The 8379-nt window shown below is 35.6% G+C and overlaps 1 protein-coding gene across 10 annotated transcripts in view; it reads left to right on the top strand.

Annotated features, from left to right (window-relative positions):
- Positions 1-8379, top strand: part of SEL1L2 (SEL1L2 adaptor subunit of SYVN1 ubiquitin ligase) — a 159449-nt gene that overhangs the window by 88868 nt on the left and 62202 nt on the right. The window lies entirely within an intron of this gene.

Below are 8379 nucleotides of genomic sequence, written 5' to 3'. Positions count from 1 at the left end.
AGGAGGAAGGAAGGAAGGAAGAAGGAAGGAAGGAAGGAAGGAAGGAGAAAGGAAGAAAAGAAGGAAGGAAGGGAGGGAGGAAGGAAGGGAGGGAGGGAAGAAGGAAAGAAATTGAGCCCTCCAAAGAATTAATTCAAAATCACCCATTGTTATTTTTCAGTGAAAAAGAGAGAGTGAACATGCCTTTTGGGCTGGTTTTAAAGCTGCTAAAGTCATGGTTTCAGTCCTTACTTTCTAGAATGAGCTTTAGACAGAGAAAGGCTCCCCACCCCAGCCACAGGATGGAAATTTAACTCCCACACAATCCACAACTCACAAATTTATTCGGCAGAATCAGGCCAAAAAGTGTGATAAGCTGTGCACAAAATCATACACTTTTGGTGAAAGTATCTTAAAATACAAGCTCAACTGAATAGAACAGTATCTTCATTTTCTTATGTAAAGGTCAGTATATTTGTTTGCTGTCAAAGTTTCTACATAAATAAACCAGTTTCTAATCTGAGCAGAATCAAAAATTGTTAAGATCTGCAAGAAAAATAAAAATCTAATATTGACTAAAGAGATCCTTAAAAGGAGCCAATTTAGCCATTTTAAATATAAACTACAAGGGTTAGAGGAGTACCAGGATTCCAGATACCTTCCATTTGTAATAACAGCCATTATGGTCAACTTTCCATAAAAGAGAACCTTTGAGACTAAAGAGGAATTGGTCGAAACATAGAAGATTTTTTTTTCAGTTTAAGGATTAAATAGATTACACAAATTATACTTATAAACCACATGTTAGAGTTATGCTTTTGGGAACTGAACTCTGCAGTCATTTCCCTAATTTTAAAAATGATACAGTTCTTTGTCCTTGAAATTATACTTAAAAGTTTAAGAAATTATTCATTTTGTTTTGATTGAATTATCAGACTTTTTGTATCTTTATTTTAGGGAGACATTTAACAAAGCCTTGCAAGATGTTCTCATGAACTAGATGAAAAAATAGAAATGTGGGCTTTGAGGATAGTAAATAAAGAGTAGACTAATGGGTTGATGCCAAGGTGAAAGCAAGTCTCTGGCAATCTGCCACAGGATTCTGCCTATGACCCTGTGCTCTTCAAATATTTCATCAACTCTTAAGCTGAATGGCCAAGACCAGATTGTTATTAATATAAAACATGGAAAAATATATTATCAGTGATATACATAAGAGTGTGTAATGAACTTCTAAAAATGGTAACAGAAATTATAATGAGTAGAACTTTGAAAATATTAGGAACACCAAAACAGACTTTTACAATTATGTTCTGACAAAAAACTTAGTGTTGTGATTCTGTCGAGAAGAGGTGCAAGGAGAAAATTGAAAAAGTAATGTAAATGACCTAAATCATCATCTATAATATAACAAATTTACAGATAATGTGTGAAATATAAAAATTAACAGCAAGTAGTAACAATTTATCAAGAATCATAATGGTGGTAAGTTATCAGAAGAAAATAGCTAAGATAATTAAAAGTGGTTGTTTATCAAGAGAATAAAGAGCGGCCTGGAACGGAGCAGGGCATTGATATTTATATTTTAAACCCTCAGAAGTATTAGAATTTTAATCTTTAATATGCATGTATTTTTAAATATATTAAAATTTAAATTTATTTATTAAATCATGCCCCAAGAAGGAATTGTGTTAAAACAAAAAACAGAAATCCTCTCCAACTAAAAAGAAACCAGCATCCTTGGAAAATGTCAAATTCTGGGTGTGGGACAAGAAATGTACAAGATGCTCTTGAAACATTTTATCACACAAGGTGTCATATTGATATGATACAAGGTATCATATCATACAATATGATAGCAAGAAAGCTGTCAGAAAATCCTATGGTCATGACCAAAAGACTGAGCTAACTCAAAATAGGCTCCTATTGACTAAAGACGGAAAAGTTGAGCACTAAAATGAAAAATTACCACAATATACTGAAATACCTCAAATATACCTAAATTCATTAATTCATAATGACTAATAAGAAGAGGAAATGAGATATCTCCAAACTCTTCATTTGTCAAGCACTGTGGCAATTTTTTTCTTAAAAATGACCACAGGAGGGGCGCCTGGGTGGCATAGTCTGTTAATTGTCTGACTCTTGGTTTCAGCTCAGGTTGTGATCTCAGGGTCCTGGGATCGAGCCCCACATGGGCTTGGGATTCTCTCTCCCCCTCCCTCTGCCCCTTACCCCCAAAATAAATAAATAAATAAATAAATCTTTAAAAAAAATGTCCACAGCGCTATTTCTAGTCCCATATGCTATTTCAGCACCCTAACCAACATAATTAAAAAGTGGAGTCTATTTCCCCTCCACTACCTAAGGGAGGTTCTTGACTACTTCAAACAATAAAGTTTGGTGAAAGTAATGCTACACTTCCAAGGGAAAGTCACAAAAAGGATACAGCTCTGCCTAGCTCTTTCAGGATGCTTACTCTTAGAACTCAGCCACCATGCCGTGAGGAAGCCTATACAACCAGAGAGGCCACATGTAGGTGTTCTGGCCATCAGCTTCGGCTGAGGTCTCAAACAATATCTAGCATCAACTGCCGAACATGCATACGAACAATCCTTCAGATGATTCTATCTCCCAGCCTTTGAGTCTTCCAACTAAGGCCCCCATACTGTGGATCAGAGACAAAACATGCCCACTTTACTTTGACCACATTCTTGACCCACAGAACCCTTAGCATAATAAATGGTTGTTTTATGCCACCAGGTTTTGGGGTAATTTGTTATACAGCTGTAGTAACTGGAACAAGGATACATATATTCAGAATTAAAAGGATAGAATGTACTTCTCAGAAGCACCGGAAGCAGAGTGCAGCAAGCATCTGTTTGGAGTGAGTTCAAATTTCTTGGCCCAATCCAGTTCCATCCCTGGGTACTGAGAGAACTTATAAATATGTCACTGCCACTTGTCAGTAATTTTGAGTAACTAAAGAGGGCAGGAAAGGAGCCACAGGGCTTGGAGGATATAAAATTCTGCAAATCACGCATAGTGCTGGTGAATTTAATGGTAAGATTCCTCATCATACTTTCAAAATGTTTGTTCTTGAAAATCCCATAAAATGAAGCAGTACTATTTGTCAAGCAGCATGAGTTCACTAGGAACTATCTGTATTAAGCAAGCTCTATTTTATAGGGTTGCTAGGCTAAGAAATCTGAAAAATGTGGTAGAGATGATAATCCCATATTTTATCCATTATAAGACACCATCAACAGTAAGTTATATATTTTTAAAATATAAGTTATATAATTATATAAATGATGTGAATTAAAGTTTAAAATAATGTTTTATTAGATTTTTTGTTTTATTCTTATTAAAAGTGCTGTTTTAGACATTTTAGACATAGATTTCTATCATGTCACTCTTTAATTACATACAAAAGTAAATACAAGTTAAAGAAATTTAGGTGTTCCAAAATTCTTCTCATTCAGAGTCTAACTGAATTAGTTTTCAACTTAGAACACTTCCTTGATGACTGTCTTCCAGCATATCATTCTCCATACCATTAAGAATGTCAGTAGTGCAACATTTCCTCAGGGAGTGTTCCTCGATTACCTCCAGGATTTTTTCCAAACTACTGACTCATTCTACAACGATTAATGCTGACACTTTCCAATTTGACCAAATTTATTCTTTTATTTTTTTCTTTGATCGAATCACACAAGGCTCAAAGTTCAGTTCAAAGTTAGCGAGAAGTTCCTGGCAATGTTTGATGCTGAATACCTTAATCGTAATAGCTTCTCATTATTCATTAGTTTTTCATCTATTCCTAGGGATTTGGCAATTCCTCCTGTGTTTAGTGGGATAATTTTGCTTGTGACAGCCATTCCTTTTGCATATAATTTAGTAATAAAATGTGATGCAGTTTCACTGACTTTGGGATATCTCCTCTTTTCTTTCTTTCTTTTTTTTTTAGAAAATTGTAACTACTTTGTTTCAACAGGGCTATGAAAAATATGGCATCCATGATGTAGATCAGATTCAGAGAACACAGAAGATGATGAATATTACCTAAAATATATCACCTGAGGAAGGCAAAATAGGGAATCTTTGTAGGAGAGAACACCAGGTATCAAATGGCTGCCCTCAAGTGTCTACAAGGCAGAAAGTGGTACAAGGAGTGATTTGTTAAGCACCAAACTACCATACAGTTTAAACAACTAAGTATAAGGCAGCAACTTCTATACAGAGATTAATTTTGGTTTACTGTGTATCTACTAACTTAATGAAGTTCCCTCCCAGCAACAGAGATGTCCATTTGAATTGATTAGGATTCTCTGAATTTCAAGTACGGAAAATACAACCCATCTGGCTTAAGCAAAAGTGCGATTTTTTGGCTCATTTAACTATGAAGTTGTAGCTGCCTCTAGATACTCTGGATCCAGAAGCCAGAATGAAGACATCAAGACATACTTTCTCTTTGTTTTGCTTTTTTCTGTGATGGTTTTGAGTGGCTTGAACCCATGGAGTCAAAAAACAGTCACCAACGAACCTAGGTATCTTTAGCCCTTAAATCTGGAAGTCTCTGTGAAGGAAGCCAGTTTCTTTCCCACTGATTTCCGCAAAAGTGTTGGGTTAGCTCACAAGACCACCCCTAATCAATCACTGCATCCAGGAAGAGAATAATCTGATTGGTTGAGCCTGTGTCATGTGGCCCTCTAGATTCAGAAAGCGGTGAGGAGCCACGTTGAACCGAATGAATTCAGAACAGAAGGAAAGTGATTTCACAAAGAGAATCCAGGCAGACAAAACAACAGCAACAACAACAAAAACCACATACCCTGACCACATCTACATACAAGATTTATATGGAAGATCATCCCAAACAAAATTAAAAAGCAAAAAATTATTTTCAAAAAATTATCACACAAAGAAAGTTACTTTACTTTAAAAAATAGAAATGATACTACATTCTTTGACTAGAATTAGTGCAACTGAAAATTACTGACAAAAAATAGCTTAAAATTCAACTATAAAATTTCAGCAATCTCCTAATTTTTAGCGAATAGCAAAGATAAAATAGAAACTGAAATGACATAGTAAGAACTCGATGATAACACTACATATAAAAGTTAAGGAATGTGGCTAAAGCCACTTGTAGAGGAAAATATACAGCTTTAAATGTTTTAATAAATAAGAGACTTAAAAACATATCTCAGAAAGCTAAAAGAAAAACGAAATAGCAAAAGAAAATAAACCTAGAAAATGTAAGAGTATTTTAACAACTTTTTCAGATAATTGTAGATATTCTTCTTTAGTTCTATATCAAAGCTCAACAGTGATAACTTCTTAAAGGTTAATTGCAGTGTGGAATCTGAAATCATATAATGAACTTTTCATATTCTATTACATTAAAATCACTGGTCTATCTTGCATTTTGAATGGAAATTTTTTTTACCTAGACAGGATTTTAGAACATCATGCATTGGTTATTTAGAAAATATCAGTTCACTAAGTTTTGCAAGTCTTCCAAACTTGACACATTGCATCATACAATATCAAAATTACATTTGTTAATACCACCATCGTGAAAAGTATAAGTATTGGGGTGTCAAACAGATATAAGGTATACATGGTAGCAGATATAAACTTTCCAAAATTCTAATTTTTGCTTAAAAGCTTGAATTTATCTTTGGCAACAATACTTTCAATAGTTTTTATTGAAGTGACAGGCTTACTGTCCATTTTCAAGAAAATGTCTGCCAGTCTAAATGAACATAGCTGATCCATTGTTCCTTCAAATAAAGATGGTGTTCCATGAAAAAAGTGGCTATTTTAGCTTGCAACTCAAACAAGCATTTCCTTAAAACAACCAACATATTTCACTATTGGAAGTGCTTTGTGCCTCTTCCTCTTAGTACTGCTTTTGCTGCATCTCATAAGTTTTGGTATGTTGCCTTTAATTTTCATTTGCCTCAAGACATTTTTCTAAATTTCCTTGTGATTTCTTCCGTGACCCATTGGTAGTTCAAGAGTGTGATGCTTAATTTCCACATCTTTGTGAATTTTCCAGTGTTCTTTTTGCCATTGATTTCTAGTTTCATTCCATTATGTTCAGAAAAGGTACTTGGTAAGATTTTAATCTTCTTAAATTTATTAATGTTTTGTGACTTGACATATGGTCTATCCTGGAAAATGTTCTATGTGTTCTTAAAAAGAATATGCATTCTATTATTGTTGGGTGGAGTGTTCTATATATCTGTTAGGTGTATTTAGTCTATTGCATTGTTCAACTCCTCTATTTCTTCATTGAGCTTCTGTCAGGTTGTTCTATCCATTATTGAAAATGGGGCATTAAAATCTCCTACTATTGGGTTCCTGAATGGCTCAATTGATTAAGCATCTGCCCTCCGCTCCCGTTGTGATCCCGGGGTCCTGCTCAGTGGGGAGTTTCCTTCTCCCTCTCCCTCTGCCCCTTCCCCTTTGCTAGTGCACTCTCTCTCTCTTTCAAATAAATAAAATCTTCAAATAAAATAAAATAAAATAAAATAAAATCTCCTACTATTATTGTGTTACTGTCTATTTCTCCTTTCAGTTCTGTCAATGTTTTCTTCATAAGTTTGGGTGCTCAACTGTTGCATATATATTTATAATGGTTATATCTTCCTGGTGAATTGAGCCTATTACCACATAATGTCCTTACTTTGTTTCTTGTGACATTTTCTGACTTAAAGTCCATTTATTCTCATATGATTATGTTTATCTCTCGCTCTTTTTTTAAAGATTTTATTTATTTATTTGACACAGAGAGAGTAGGAGCAGGGGGAGCTGCCAAGGGAGAAGCAGGCTCTATGCTGAGCAAGAAGCTCCATGCGGGACTCGATCCCATCACCCTGGGATCATGATCTTGGTGTGAGCCTCTTTGGGTTCATCCAAGTTGAAGTTTATTGAACTTCTTGAATTTGGATACCCATTTCCTTCCTCAGATTTGGGAAATTTTCAGCCACTATTTCTTAAAATAAGCTCACTACGCCTCTTTCCCTTACTCTTCTTCTGTGACTCCTATAATGTGTATATTGGTCCACTTGATGGTTTCCACAAGTCTGTTAGGATTTTTTCACTTTTCTTCATTCTTTTTGTTCCACTGACTTGATAATTGATAATTTCATATGACCTGTATTTTGGTTCATTAATTCTTTCTTGTGCTTAATGAAGTCTACTTTGGACCCCTCTAGTGAATTTTTCAATTCAGTTATTGTATTCTTCAGCTCCAGAATTTTTAAAAGGAGGCTTTCTCTTTTTCTTTCTTTCTTTCTTTCTTCCTTCCTTTCTTTCTCTAGCTCTTCGTTGATATTCTCATTCTATTCATGCACCCTTTCCCTGATTTTGCTTAGTTGTTTATATGTGCTTTTTTTGGTAGCATTTTGAGTTATTTTGGGTTTTTTATGATGATTTATAGGTCTCCATCTCTTTAGGGTTGGGGTGTTTTTAGATTTATTATGTTCCTTTGATTGGGCCATATTTACCTGTTTCTTCATGAGCCTTGTTAATTTTTGTTGCGGTTATGCATTTGGAAATACAGCCACCTCTCCATCTTTACAGATTGGCTATATACAGGGAAGACTTTCACAATCAGCATAGTTAGAGATTCTGGGGGCCTTTCAAATCATTTTGAGGGTGTGTGTCTTCTCTGGGCTTGTGTTTGTAATTTCCCTGTTAGAGAGATTTGTTGGTCTTTTTCAGGAGCTTGTCGTCTTTTGCTCCCTTTAGTGTGTGTTGGTGATACTACAGGTTCTCTGGTATTGCAACAAGCTGCTAAGTTCCCTTTTTTTCTTGTGGCCCCAGGCATCTAAAGCATACCAGTTCTGTCAGTGCTCCAAGTCAGAGGAGATAGAAACAAGTATTTTGAGCAGCTTCCCAAAAGCGAGACATTGGACCCTAATTCCAATCTCTTTTTTCCCTTCCAAGGGAGAAGCTACAAGCTGAGCACTTTCTGCTGATTGTGCCAAGTTGTGCTGGCTTCTATCTGTGATATACTACACATTCTCCAGTGCTGCAACAAGTGGCTGAGCTCTCTTTTGTTCTCAGCTGCCCCCCAGGAATCCAAAGTATACAGGTTCTTCATTAGTGCTTTGAGTCAGGCAAGACAGAAATCAGACTCATGAGCTGTCCTCCCAAAAGCTGGAACATTGGACCTAAGTTCCACTCTTCTCTTTCCCTCCCAAGAGAAAAGCCCTGAATTGGGCTTTTTCTCCCCATCACACTGAGCTGTGCTGGCTTGGGGAAGGAGCAATTGCAGGTTAAATAAAATGGCTTTCCTTATTTGTTTCAGTGGATTGTTCTTTCTTTGCTTTGAGTTTTTATAGGTTACTACGATTTCTTAACTGGTTTCCAGAGTTCTCATAA

Source organism: Callorhinus ursinus, unplaced genomic scaffold (assembly GCF_003265705.2).
Source record: "Callorhinus ursinus isolate GAN/ISIS: 27379988/994484 unplaced genomic scaffold, GSC_fseal_2.0 scaffold29, whole genome shotgun sequence".
In the NCBI taxonomy this organism is placed as follows: domain Eukaryota; kingdom Metazoa; phylum Chordata; class Mammalia; order Carnivora; family Otariidae; genus Callorhinus; species Callorhinus ursinus.
The sequence above is the reverse complement of the archived record's forward strand: the minus strand, read 5'-3'. Positions and strand labels throughout refer to the sequence as shown.